Genomic DNA, 13,003 nt, shown 5'->3' with positions numbered 1-13,003 from the left:
CAGTTACATCAAACTCGCAAAAAGACATCTACAAGTGCGATATAGGGAATAACTTGATATAGACATTCTAAAGAATAACTGTATTTACTTGATTGTAATGTGAGTTTTTTTCATGATTTTCATTGCTTGAATTCGACCCTCGCGTTACACTTGAATAACAGCAAAACTTAACGTATTAAAGCAAGCATTCTAATTCTCACGGATTTTCACGTTACATTGGCAACCTGTATCTTTACGTCTCGGCTCAATCCATAGACCAATTGACCGTCCAAACTTTTTTGTTGGAATCGATGCCATTTTCGCTATGCTTGTGACTGGTGTTATCGTTACGCTGCTGCGTTACTCTGCAGCCTTTCGCACTTCGACTACGTTCATCCGCAATGTTATGGCGACGCAGAGCACTCGGTATGACTTTGTATTCACAATGTGACTTTACAATGTTCAGAAACTTTAATATCAGGAATAATGCTATGTAAATGGGTTTGATATAGTCAAGTTTGACTGTACCCGTGAAAAGGTTAATGAATTTAAATAAAGAAAATGGTTGCTAAACCTGTACAAAAAAATTTAATATGGTGGCTAAAAGATAGACTTTCTTGACTATGCACAATGCACTACGTTTTTAAGCTTTTTAAGTTCAAGGAACAAAATCATAAAAGAAACACATTACGATCGTGTAAATGCGGTACTTGTCATACCAAAAAAGCGTTCCTACCCCTGCGAACTTTATGCTTTCTGGTATCTAGCAATGTGGCTAAAGCAATATTTTTCCCAAATACAATGGCAAGGTACTTTTAATTAACTTTCGAACTAATTGTCCCATTACAAAACTGCAAATTTGAATTAAAGTGGAAAGTTGGGCGACTTGGTATACATTCATAATGGGAACAGCACAAACAAGATGATGATGGAGAGAAATGACACACGACGAGCGCCGACTCACAACTATGTTTACTGAAACACACATCAGGTATATAAGCGACAGAGGCGATCACATGGTCAATCGAAGAACCCACAACCGAGCCACGTGTATATTGGGCATCTATTACCATATCGAGCTATCTAAGTACATTAATTCTTGCTGAGAAAGCGCTATCAAAGGCTGGCTAATGCACCACGTGCCCTTTCGCTGAATGTGGGCTGCTTCCACGATTAATCTGGTAGATGCATCAGTATGCTTAAACAAAATTGTTGTCTCTTTGAGCAGAGGCTTACACTTACATTGCCGGCATTGGGCAGAGACATGCGCATAATCATTCTTGTCCAGGGACAATTCATGTTCCCTAAGTCTTACATTTATGCACCGGCCGGTTTGCCCTATATACACTGGGCCGCACTTGAGCAGGAAAGAGCTTACAGTGCAGTCCACTTATAGCAATACCACATATAACGATATATCAGTTATAACGATGGGTCGACATGAGAGCGTCATTTTATGCATTAGGTCTATGGGGAAAAAAACAATTTATAACAATAGGTTATTCACCGCATATCGGATATAACAATCAAAATTTTGCCGTCTGGACGCCGTTTTCCGTGCCAAATAATCGTAACATTTGCATTGCTTAGTTCCCTGAAACGAACGATGACGAGATGAGGCGGTGTTTACCTCCGTAAGTTCGCATCTGCCGCCATTACCGCGCAGCGTGTCCCGTCCCGCCCGCGCACCGGAGAGTACCTGAGTATTCGCAGCGCGCCACAAAATGGCGCTAACTGCTTCATGCTCCTAAAGAGAAAGATACAGTCGCTCTGAAAGAGAGAGAAAGAAAAAAAAAGCGAAAAGCAAAGCGGCGCAATGGCGCCCATCCCGCACTCAGTCTCTCTGGTCTTTCTCTCTAGCAATAGCAGGCTGACGTCACCGAAGCACACGCAACCAACGGTTCAACTCAGTGGCCCAGTTCAAAGATGGCGCCAACAAAGCGCAAAGCTGTGTCGCTTGACACGAAGATGTATATTTTGCAGGACTCTTGACGCAGCTTCAAGGTGAGCACCCTCGTGAAGAAGTATGAGCTCACCCAGTCGACGATATCAACCATCTTGAAAACCAGGAGCACTGCGATTGTAAAGGCAGGAGTTATCAGTGGCAATGCCGATCAGCGGAAAATGGTTAGAGACCCATTGAATGAATGAATGAATGAATGAATGAGTGAATGAATGAATGAATGAATGAATGAATGTGTGTGGTTTAGTGGCGCAAGGGCCAGATATGGCCAAAGAGTGCCAAGACAGTGTTGGTGAATTCGCGGTGGAATGATGAGTTCTGTGAAGAAGATGTGACTTGGCTGTAAAGGGGCCTAAAAATAGTCGCTGTAAAGTGCGTAAAATCTACGTGCTATAAAATTATGGCAATGATTAATGACGAATACTATGAACATTAAAATCTATCGTAAAAGAATGATGCAAAATAGAAAATATATAAGATGGTAAAATTACTTGGAGCACTGCTGCCTCGTCAGAACCCTTGAAACACAAGGGCCTAGAGGCATGTGCTATACAAAAGAGCTATCACAGCGGCATCCTCTGAAGAGAGAACCCACTACGAACATGTGGGGCTAACACCATGTAAGACAACATCTTTCAGAAAACTTAGGACCGCGTTGGTGTCAAATAAAGGTTCTGGGCCGAGTAGCATTACGGGATGTAGGGGGATGTGCTGCCGGTATGCTAGAGAAAAATGTTTCCTTCTCTCAGATTCGGCTGCCCGACAGTCCAGGAGGACGTGGAGGACGGTCAGCCTCTCCCCGCATCTACCGCAGGTTGGAAGATCATTTTCAGTGAGTAAGAAGTTATGCGTGCCAAATGTGTGTCCTATTCTGAGGCGACAGAATAGGACATCTGCTCGCCGTGATATTGTTACGGAGGGCCAAGATCCTAACTGTGGCTTTATCACGTGCAGTTTGTTATTTACTTCTGCGTCCCACATACGTTGCCAGTGGTTTCGCAGTTTCCTTCTTAAGAAAGGCTTCAGGTCTGTGACAGGAACCGAAGCAGTACGATTAACTGCACGCAATTAAATTGATGTGGCCATCTGGTCCGCTAGAATGTTACCCTCAATGCCTCTATGTCCAGGCACCCAGCATATAGTCACATATTGATTAGATGTATATCCTTTACATAGCACGGAGTAGAGTTCATTAATTACCGGATTTTTGTGGTTACAGAATAACATCAAGGCCTTCACAACACTAAGGGAGTCCGTATAAATAACTGATTTCTGGAGTTTTGATTTCTTTATATGCTTTACGGCCGACAACAATGCGTAGGCCTCAGCCGTAAAGATACTAGTTTCCGGATGCAGCACATCGGTTTCCGAAAAGGATGGACCGACGGCTGCATAGGACACCCCGTCGTGTGACTTCGATGCGTCTGTGAAGAACTCCGTGCAGGAGTGTTTATACTGGAGTTCCCGGAAATGCATTTGGATTTCAATCTCAGGAGCGTGCTTTGTAACTTGAGTGAAAGATGTGTCGCATTGTATCAGCTGCCACTCCCAAGGAGGTAGCAGCTTGGCTGGATGCATTAGGCGAAGCTCGAGGAGTGGAACATGCATTTCTTCACTAAGCTCCCTCACACGCAGAGAGAAAGGCTGTCTTACGGAGGGACGATTGCGAAAGAGTGTAGCATATGTCATGTCATTAATGGTATTAAAACACGGATGTTGAGGATTTGAGTGGACTTTCAGAAAATATGTTTGGCTGATGTATGTTCTCTGCAGGTGAAGTGACCACTCATTCGATTCTACATATAAACTTTGTATGGGACTCGTTCTGAGTGGCCAGTCGGATTCCTAGATGGTGGACTGGGTCTAGCACCTTTGGTGCGCTCGGGGCGGCAGAGTGATAAGTCACGGCACCATAGTCTAGTTGTGATCGAATGAGGCTTTTATAGAGATTCATTAAACACTTCCTGTCACTACCCCATGTAGTCTGGCATAGAAGTTTCATTATGTTCATTGTTTTTATACATTTTTCTTTAAGATGTTTAATGTGGGGGACGAAAGTGAGTCTGTAGTCAAGTATAACAGCTAGAAATTTGTGTTTGTTAAAAGGTATCTGTTGTCCATGCAGTTCTATGCAAGGATCTGGGATAAGTCCTCTCTTTCTTGTAAAAAGAACACAAGAGCTTTTGTTAGGATTGATCTTAAATCCATTCTTGTCTGCCCACATTGACACTTTGTTCAGGCCATGCTGTACCTGTCTCTTGCACACTGCGAGGTTACAGGATTTGAAAGCTATTTGTATGTCGTCCACGTAGACAGAATAAAAGATGGCCGGTGGTAATGAAGCGCGAAGCGTGTTCATCTTCACGATGAAGAGCGTGCAGCTGAGCACGCCTCCTTGGGGAACACCCGTTTCTTGCGTAAAAGGACGTGAAAGTACATTGCAGACTTTTACCCAAAAGGTACGATTGGACAGATAGCTTTCTATTAGGTTTAGCATATTCCCATGGATGCCCATTTCTGACAAGTCTCTTAAAGGGACCCGGAAACGCTTTTGACGATTTTCTACAACGTACTGAGTCGTTATAGTAGGTCCTTCTGATCATTAATTGACGCATCTAAGTGCCCCGCGTAAAGCGTGTAATTTATTATAAGGTTTTAAAAATGCACATCGCTGCCGATTGCAGCACACTGCTCGGCGTAATTTTAAGCTGCCCCTACCCATATGACCGAAATCACCCATACGACGTCAGTGGGGCGAGCTATCCGATTGGCTGACTAGGGCGCGTGATCGATAATTTTTGCAACTTTATGGTGAACAAATGATCTTCGTAATAGTTGGAATGTTAGTTAATTTGTTTTTATGAAAAGAAAGTAACATACAGAGAATGAAAAAGAACAATCTTTCAGTACACTTAAGAACTTCCGGCACACAGCAAGTGTCGTCTGCTTGTGTTACAACATACTCCATTTTGACGAGAGCTCCGCGGTCAGAGTCGGTCTCAGTCTTTTCACGAGCACTATGATTCGACTTTGTTGCCTTGTGGACTGCAAACATAGCGACTGGCAATATGTCAAGCTGCGACATCATGTCCCTCTGCAAGGCAGCGTACGAGCGAACTGGCTGCTGCGCATCGGACTGCCGCTATCCGATCGGCGCCAGGATTTGCGCGTTTGTGGCTGTCACTTTACACCGGAAGATTACTAACGCAATAGCGTTTCATGAGTCCGATATTAGGGCAAACGCAAGTGCAAGGGGACAGAGTCTGGCCGCTTGACTGTGCCGTAACGGGATGAGCCGTGAGATGAGCAGAAGGGCAAATGTGAATGGTCTGCACAGTGCAGCCACCTGGTGGCACAGAGCTCCACCATATAGTACAGTAGCAGCAACGAAGTGTATTCTTTTTTGCTGCTGGTGTGTATTTTTCGCAGGAGTGTAATCATCAACACATTGTTTTTATAAATGTTTAAAATGTTTTACACTTGGTTAGAGCAATATTAGCGCTTTGTTTGGATGGTTAAGCGCTGCGCCAACAAGTGTATGGACCGTGCAGACCGATCAGGCCGCTCACGTACGTCTACGCTAAAGTTCCTTCATCAGCTTGAGTTTATGCCTCCAGTCATTTGCCGAAATGACCAGCTTGCCAGTGGTTACCGGAATACACCTAAAGTTCCTTCATCAGCTTGAGTTTATGCCTCCAGTCATTTGCCGAAATGACCAGCTTGCCTATGGTTACCGGAATACAAGACACGTTCGGCGCTACGACAGAATGCTCGCAACGCACGCTGCTTCGATAGCTCTTGCTTGGGGTTGACGGCAAAGTGGCTAGCGGAGAGGTCTCGCGCGGGTGGGGGCGGGCTCCAAAACAACCGGAAGTTGACGATGTGACGTCGCATCGTGATGCAGAACCAGTGAAGGCGGAGCTTAGCCCCGCTCGCTCGGCGAACGAGTTGAGGAGGAAAAGCATGGCTAGGGAGGAGGGTAACTTTTAATCGCTTGTAGCTCCCTTAAGGGGGGATGAGGGTCTTGAAAACTTTTTTTTTATTTCTTAACATATCTTCCTGAAAATTGGCATGCAGATATATCTTTGAATGCTGATCCCAAATATATATTCAGATTTTATATATCTCATCTATAAATGAAGATATTGCAAAATAATTCATCCCACATAGGTCTTTTCTTACGGGCCATTATGATAATTGCTTAATTAAAAAAACTAGTTTCAAAGAATAGCTGTCATTTCCAAGGGCCCACTGCACATCCTAAAGCTAAAGAAATTTTTAAAAAGTGATCATATAGGTCATGAATGAATAACAAAGTAGGAAGAAAAAAACAATGCGGGAGTAATTAGCTTACATCTGACCTAATTGCTAGTCTAATGGGTTTAATGAAAAATGGAAAGCTTTAGGATGTAGTTGAGGTTTTACTGAAAAAAATGATACCTAATTCAATAAAATCAGTTGATGCAAACATTATGAAAAGTTCTGTAAGGCAAAGGCATTTGATCGAAAAAGCAAAGCTGAGAAAATTGCATTCAAAGTTTTGCTTACTCTGCCACTTTTGTTTACCTATCACATGGAAAAATTTAATGCTTTAGCATGCAGCCCAGTCATTACTGAACACAATAACACCAAACTCAAAGAAATCTGTTCATGTAAAGATTGTGAAAACCTCTGCATTGCATTGGTACTTGACAAAAAAAAAAAAAAAGCTCAGAAAGTTATCTTCACTTGCTGCGCCGACGTTCATTAGCTCGAACTTGCGGGAAGTCGCGGACTTCTTCGCCAATGAAGTTTTAATGTTGTCTGCGTACGCCCCGCGCACTCCGCGCAAAACACCGCGTCGAAGCGTTGAGCACGCGAGCTCGGTTCAGCCGCGTCCGTCGGCACCGAAGCGGCGTTCGGAAACGCCGAAGTCGACGTTAGGCTTAGGTCAGCCGGCTCGGCCGCTTCCGACGACACGGAATCCGAAGCGACTTGCAGCGTTTCAAAAGTTAGCATTTTCGACGGGCTTAGTCCAGGCGCATCCACCGGCACTGCAGAGACTTGCGGTAACACCGCAGTTGACACCGATCGGGACTGTCCAGCCGCGTCCACCGGCGAAGCTGTTGTTGGCGAGCTCAGTCCAGCCGCATCCACCAAGGCCACAGCCATATCTCTATGCCACAGCAGCTTGCGGCATCACCGAAGCTGTAGTTCTCGACGATGTAGCGCTCTTATTCCATGTGCGCCTTTTTTTGCTGACTGCTTTTCGCGTGCTTGCTTTCAAGCGCGCGTCTCGCACCATCGTGACACGCGGAACAAAGACACCAGGCACGCAGAAGCAAGAAATTCGTGGTTAAAAGAGGCGACTCAATAGCCAAAATATCTACAAGAACGATAAAGAAAAAGGCAGAACGAAAAATACTAGGAAACCAAGAGGAATGCGAAAAATGACGTGCGCGCCGGCGAAAGCAGACGACGCGAAGGAGTCGAACAACGCGGCCGCGGGGCCACGGCAGGCGAAGCATGCGTCACGGCCAATCAGAGGGCTGCGCCTCGGGGAGGCGCCCGTTTCACCCAATCAGCGGCTGTCTCCCGACGATTTCGCTCTTGAGAACGGGTGCTTGGGGTGCCGATCGCTCCGCTGCACGAGGGTCTACAGCGTGCCGAGGGGCGCCAGAATGGAGAGCGGGAAACCAGCTTTCAAACGAGACCAAGATGGTGCCGATCGGTTCGCGTCGCGCGGAGCTACGGCAGCTTGAAAATGAGGCAAACCTTCGCGCTTGGCGTTCAATTTCGGCTCACCGACGTTTCTAAATTGCCGTTTTTTTATACTTCGAGTAGGAATTGAGCCATAATATTTTGTAGAGGCATAGTTGGGACATTATAGACTTCAAAAACGCAATTTTTGAAAATTGCCATTTTTGATCATTTTTCGCGATTTCAAGACCCGCGTCCCCCCTTAATATGTAACGCTTCACTTAAATTGTGGTGCGAATGTTCTACTTAAGCTGTACCCTACGCGTCTAACAAAATTTGTCCGAACCGTTTCAGGGGCCGTTTAAGGGGGGAAGTGGGTCTTAAAAATGTTTTTCTTATTTTTGGGTGAATCTTTAATAAACTCCACTGTCTGGGGTAATTTTTCGTGCTGATTTCAGATCTGTAATTAGATTTTTGATAGCTGTAGCAGTTCAAAAAATATTGAGGTCTGAAGTCAAATTAATTTCAAACTCGTTACGGGGCTTTTTGATGATTCCGTCTTGCTAAACCAAAAACTAAATGCATGACACCATTGCTAAAGACCTACTGTAGGGGGTGATGCTATTTTTATTCATTTGGAAGCATTTTACGGACAAGAAAACACTCTTGCATTTATTATGAAAATTGTTTTCTAATTAGCAGCGAGTACTATACCTGAATGTAATTTTCATGACGGTGCAAGAATAATAAAAATAGCATCACCTCCCAGATCATTTCAATTCGAATAAAATGATACCACCCTTGTCATTTTTGGCCAAAGACAACCCAGAAAAAACACCCGTAAGGCGGAGTACAGTGTGCAAAAACATCGAACTGAAATAAACGCATTTGAAGTTTCAAACAAAAGTAGCTTTTGCTGAAGTGAATCTACAGCAATACAAATGGCACCATTTTGAAGCTATATGTTTTTTAAGAATGGCCATACTAAATGTGTGACTGCACACTCTCAAAATAATAGCATGCTGGCCACTGAACTAGCACAAGAAACTTTATTAGGCACCATGCTCTACAAAGAGCATGGTGCCTGGGTTTCAAACCGAAATGTACAACTCTGTGGGCATGAATATAGTTCCAGTGTTGTACATGCAGGCTGTCTGATTGATAGCAGTCTCCATTACAATCAGTGAGGCATTTTTTCATTTGGTATAATTGACCATGTTACTGAATGAAGGCTCTGAGTGTAAGTAGCCTTCCAAGTCATTTTCACCTGACAGTGGAACTTAGGATCAGAGAGCCAGTGATAGATATGCAGCTGCTAGGTGCTTTCCAGAATTTTACTTTTGTATGATGCCTCGATCACTTCTGCAGCCAGGTGTGTGCCAGCCCAAGGGGCCTAGTGAACAGAACTCATGATGAGGTTCTCTTTATGAAGGGGTGGTATGATAGATATTGTTACGAGCTATCGTGACAATATGATAATAGGGTGAACGCGCAATGTGTTTGGTTGCGAGTCCGAAGTGCCGATGTGCGAAATGCACAGCCGCAGATACAAGGAGCCGATGCGCGATGTGCGTAGTCGCGCAGTTCAAGGTGCCGACGCGCGAAATGCCTAGTCGCGGGCTCGAGGAGTCGACCCTCGACGCGCTTATTTGGGCAGCCCGAGGTGCCGACGCACGAAATGCCTAGTCGCGGGCTCGAGGAGTCGACACTCGATGCGCTTATTCGCGCAGTCGGAGGCGCCGATGCACAAAATGATTAGGTGACGGTCCGAGAAGTCCGCGCGCGATGTGCATGATCGCCGAGTCGGAGACTCCCTATGCGTGAAATGTTTAGCCGCGTTTCCGAGGATTGCGTGCGCGATACGAATTTGTCACGAATTCGAAACACCGAGTGCTGAAAGGCTTAGCCGCATGTCCGAGGATTCCGCGCGTGAATGTTGGTTGCGATGTCCACGTCGCCGATGCTCGGAATGCTTAGCCGCGAGTCTGAAACGTCCACAAGTGCAAGGATCGGCCACGCTACTGCAATGTCCGCGTAGCGCCCGTTTTGACACGTCGAGATTACGGCGAGTGGACACATCAAACTCGCGAGGTGCAAAGAGCCGAGCAGACGACACGAGCGCTGGACCAATGGCGAACCGCGCTGGACCAATGGCGAACCGCGCTGGAGTCACGTGGCAGGCGCGGCCAATCGCAGACTCCGTCACGACCTTCAATCATTTGCTTTTTGTGCGCTTGTTTCTGTATGGAGGATATCGCTGAAGCGGCAAATTTGAAGACGGAGAAATGCGCTTTCCAACGAGACCAAGATGGCGGCGCTCGGTCGCGCCGTTCTGGAGATATCGTAGTGTGAAAAACGCTGTTCTTTCTTGATTTCCGCGAGATTTTTCGCCACCTTGGCTGATAAAACGAATTTTTTAGAGCACTTCTAAGTGGTTTACAGTGATGATATTTGGGTATCAGATAGAAAAGGGGTTATAGAAACTGAAAATGTGATTTTCAAAAAATCGATATTTTGGCCATGTTTCGCGATTTAAAACCCGCGTCCCCCCTTAAGACTCTAACGCCACGTTGTATCGTACACCTTCTCCATATCGAGGAATATAGATAACAAAAACTGTTTGTGTACAAATGCGTCCCGGATATTTTTTTTTATTTTATTTATTTCACAATACTGCAGGTCAATGTGGCTCAAGCAGGAGTGCAATTACAATGAAATGGGAAAAGAACAGCACAGAAAAATTTTCCAATAACATTTGCACGACAACATAATACATCAGTTTCACTGGGACGGTATTTATCATACACACACTTAAAAAGAACAGCACATCAATAATTTACAACAGTACTCGCAGCAGAAATAACAGTTTGGCTACGTTGATATTTAAGACAGATGTAGTTCAGGGCTTCATCAAAATTTTCAGCCTGACAAACAAACTCAGGCAGACTGTTCCACTCCGAAACAGTGCGTGGGAAAAAACTCTGCTTAAAAGCCTCCGTTTTGGCAAAAATTGGTTGTAGGGAGTGTTTGTGAGTGTTACGTGTTGGTCTTCTTGCGGTGGACTTTAAATATGTGGGTACCGATTGTGGGGATGCGCGACTCTCGCGAGTCCCCTAATGTTTTTCCCGCATAGCGCGTCTCCTGTAATGCGGCTTCGCCGCGTGGCCTGCGTGATGCCCGCGGCGGTCGATGTGCTTGGGGCGCAGTGCGAGAGATGGCGCGAGTGTTGCGCTGCTAACGCCGCCGACAGGCGAGGTTACTTGGGCGCCGAGAGGAAGGCGCTTGCTCTCTGGGGTTCGAGACAGCAAGCGGGACGGACGTGCCGTGCCGCGTGCGCCGACCCATGCTTCTGCGAGACCGTCTCGCGTGGTCGCCTTCGAACGCACCACCGTTGGCGTGACCGAACACGCGAACGACCAGGCGTTGGGATCCAGCATGGGGCGAACATATTCGCTCGTTTTCCGGTCGCGGTGAGTCGGACTTCTAGATTTGTCGCGCACCCACCGGCATGTTTTGTGGATAGCAACTCGGCTAGCAGGCATTGATCTATGAAAGGTGCAATAAATGCTCTTGTGATTGTTTGCACTACTGTGTTGTCGTTCCTTTGTCCCAAGAGCACGGAGGAGAACCCCACATCTGGCGCACAACGTGGGGCTCTTGGGGCATCGGACGATAGATTTAACAGTTTTGCTTCATTCGAGACCTTTGTTTGAACCGAAGTGTAGGCCTAGCCTGGATTTTGATCGCTAGCATTAGCGGCGTGCTTGCTTGAGTGAGGCGACGGTGGCTGTAGTGTGTTTGAACATGTCAACGTGCTAAGCCTTTTCGCAAGTGTTTTTTTTTATAACATTCGTCGGTACGAGAGCCACGTGGTCTGCATCCTGGGAGAGCGAGCCTTAGCGCCTGCGGAGCGATGGGAAGCGTGAAGCGAGTGAGTACGGAAGCCTCGTGGGTGGTCCGAATTTCTTATGTAAATAGCTTCTTCTATCTCTTTGACTCGGATGAAGTCGCGGCTCTGGGAGCCCGGTGGTCGCGGGCCACGGGTGCCACTACGGGCTGACTGGTATTGTGGCCTGGCACCGGGCGCTCCGACACTGTCTGGGACGGTGGGCGCCGTCAACTCAGATGCTGTGTGTACCGAGCGGAGTAGGACCACCCCACAGAGCTGACGTCTTCTCGCGGCTGCCTGTCTTGCGCTCATTTTGGGTGTTGTTTTTGGATGCCAGTTGTTGTCAGGGTAGCGACGCTTTAGGCCTAAGGCTTCACAAAGCTGCCTGTCGCACGTGGAGGGACACAACCTGGTGGACCGTGGCATTGAGGTGTTGCAATTTGCTTCCCTCATTCTATAGCCTCGCAGGAATTGAAATTACTCGTTCAACTCAAGGAAGCGAGCTTCGTTCACGTGAACTTAGCATCTGAGTAGCTGCCCGATCTTTTGCTAGACGAGTTGAATATCGTACCACGTGGGCGATGCGCATGCAGAATTCCTCTCCCTTGCACTACTTTAGTGTTTGCCGAGTGTTTTGAGTGTACGCAGCGTGATTGGAGTCACCCCTGGCTTGCTGTCACCTGCACATCGTCTGCACTGCTGTTCCGGACTACGATCGAGCCACCTCGGGCGATGGTGATGCGGTGGCCAGTTCGGCGCAGCAACTTCGGCAGCCTTTTGCTTCCAGCTCGCAACCCTCGGTGGCGGACAAAAGAGCCGGCGGTCACCGACAGCTACGGCGGCTCTTGCCAGCAGGGCGCGTCGGCGCGAGCGACGCTTGCACGTACCGACTACTGCGTCGTCGTTTCCGGAGTCCTGGCCTGGAATCGTGCCGTCGAGTCCGCAAAGCTGCTGCTGTGACCGGCGGACGCCAGCGGTGTACCGAAGGACAGTCGGCTCGCATGTTATGGACAGCGTGTAGCATGGATGGGAGCCATCGTCTCAAGCCTTTTATGATCGGGCGATCAAAGAAGCCAACGTGCTTTAAGAATCAGCACGTTCTGGTGCGCTATCGCAGCAATAAGAAGGCATGGATGACCCGTGACCTGTTCGAAGAATGGCTGCTCGAGTTCGACAGTATAATTGAAGGCCAAGGAAGAAAAGTAGTGTTGCTACTACTAGACAACTGTAGTGCCCACAGCGTTAGCCCGAAGCTAACATCTGTCCAATTGATGTTTCTGCCTCCAAATACTACAGCAGGCTTGCAGCCGTTGGGCGCCGGCTTGATCGCCCACTTTAAGGTCCTGTATCGGCGGCGCATGTTGGAGTGGCTAATTTTAGCCATTGACCGCGCAGCTCCTGGCACGTCGGGTCGTGCAGACGGGCCCCCTGACCTGAAGATCAGTCTTTTGAAAGCCGTGCACTTTGTTTATGGTGCATGGTATGAAGTAAAG

At 47.1% G+C, this 13,003-nt stretch overlaps 1 protein-coding gene across 4 annotated transcripts in view; it reads right to left on the bottom strand.

The window, feature by feature from the left end:
* The window catches only part of Nup98-96 (nuclear pore complex protein Nup98-96), a 246,519-nt gene that overhangs the window by 207,719 nt on the left and 25,797 nt on the right, over positions 1-13,003 (bottom strand). The window lies entirely within an intron of this gene.

The sequence above is a fragment of the Dermacentor albipictus genome, chromosome 3 (assembly GCF_038994185.2).
Source record: "Dermacentor albipictus isolate Rhodes 1998 colony chromosome 3, USDA_Dalb.pri_finalv2, whole genome shotgun sequence".
NCBI classification, from domain to species: Eukaryota; Metazoa; Arthropoda; class Arachnida; order Ixodida; family Ixodidae; genus Dermacentor; species Dermacentor albipictus.
Note: the sequence above shows the minus strand (reverse complement) of the source record. Positions and strands in the feature narration are given on the sequence as shown.